Raw genomic sequence first — 1,565 nt, 5'->3', positions numbered from 1 at the left:
TTGTACCTATACGATAGAATTCAATTTTATTTTAATAGTTTTTCTTTTTTAATGAAACGAACATTTCGAAATACTACATTTACTTTAAGCTTACTTTCAAACAAAAAAAAACAACATGACTGATATTTAAATATAGTCAACTTGATATTTTATTAGCTTAGCATTAATAAATTATTGTAGTATGTAAAATATTTTAAGATCGAACTTAAGAATTTTAAGACAAATTTTAAGGATAAGATTAAAGTTTAAGTGAATTACGTATTATATTCAGTGGCGGATTTAATAATTATTTTAAAGCTTATTTTATTATTTTTGTATATAAAACCTTATTTTATACACTTTTATGCAAGCTTTGAATATTATGATCATTTTTTATGATATATATTTATTTACAATTTTAAGACACTATTTATTTATGGTAGGGATTTAATCATTTTAATTGTATTATTTATTTTGTTCGACCCTAATATTTTTAACTTAGTATTTTTAGTCATTTGAATGATAGCAAACGGCTGTACTCAAACAACATTTTAACAAAGCAATGACCAAAATAATGAATACTAATTCTGAATTTTATCAGCGATTTTTTGCTGACAAAATTCGCAAATTTTTATAACACTATAAATAAAATTGAATAAAAATAATTTTTATAGATGAATGTATTTGTAACATTATATTAAAAGTAATTAATTCTTATTGTGATATGAATAACATTTAATTCATATTTATAATATGAGGGAATTCGGATCTTAATAGTTCGAAAACTGAAAAGCTTAATCTGATATAAAAAATTCCTTAATTTTATTAATTTCTTTATTACATAGTTTTATAGGTGACCGTTTGACAATAATTGTATAACTGACTGTCATTGGAACTTTATTAACTATTTACAATGAAATTAATTAAAGTATTCGCATTTTTGAACGAATATTTCAATTTAATGGAATTCAAAAAAAAAGTGTACTGGTAATTATGATTTCTAATGCAAGCATCCAATGCTACTTAGATGTATCTTTACTATTTATTCTAAAATCAAATTATATATAAATTTCAATGATTATAAGACCAAAGTGCTCTTACCTAAATAATTTGCTATCAAGATACTTTTTCTCTTATATAGAAAAAAATTATAGTCAAAACAATTAATTATCAAATTGTATCTTTTATTTTCTTGTTTTCTAGTTTTTATTCACATTTTGAGTTATTTTAATATTCTTTTACCTGATTTAAATCAACTTATTCAAATAATGAATAACAGTATACAAATTTTGCGCGAAGGAAAGAATAAATCCCATAATTCAACTGCTAAAAGCTACTTCTATTTATTATTAATTTCATTTATGGAATAAGATAAAACGTAATGATATTAAATTGTGTTTTGTTCGAAAACAATATTTTTGTATAAACAAACTCTATGAGATTAATTTAAAATATAATTGGTATTCGACTCGTACCGAATGAAAATAATCAATTAAAATAACTAAGCGTAACTAAAACATTTAGTTTTGCAGTTTTAGGATTAATTAAGTTAAGAGTAATTTATGGTAAAAATTATTTATTCTTGT

The sequence above is a fragment of the Ctenocephalides felis genome, unplaced genomic scaffold, assembly GCF_003426905.1.
Source record: "Ctenocephalides felis isolate EL2017-DRISC unplaced genomic scaffold, ASM342690v1 CF-g0.4_SCAFFOLD_01886, whole genome shotgun sequence".
Taxonomy (NCBI): Eukaryota; Metazoa; Arthropoda; class Insecta; order Siphonaptera; family Pulicidae; genus Ctenocephalides; species Ctenocephalides felis.
This window is presented reverse-complemented; position numbering follows the sequence as displayed.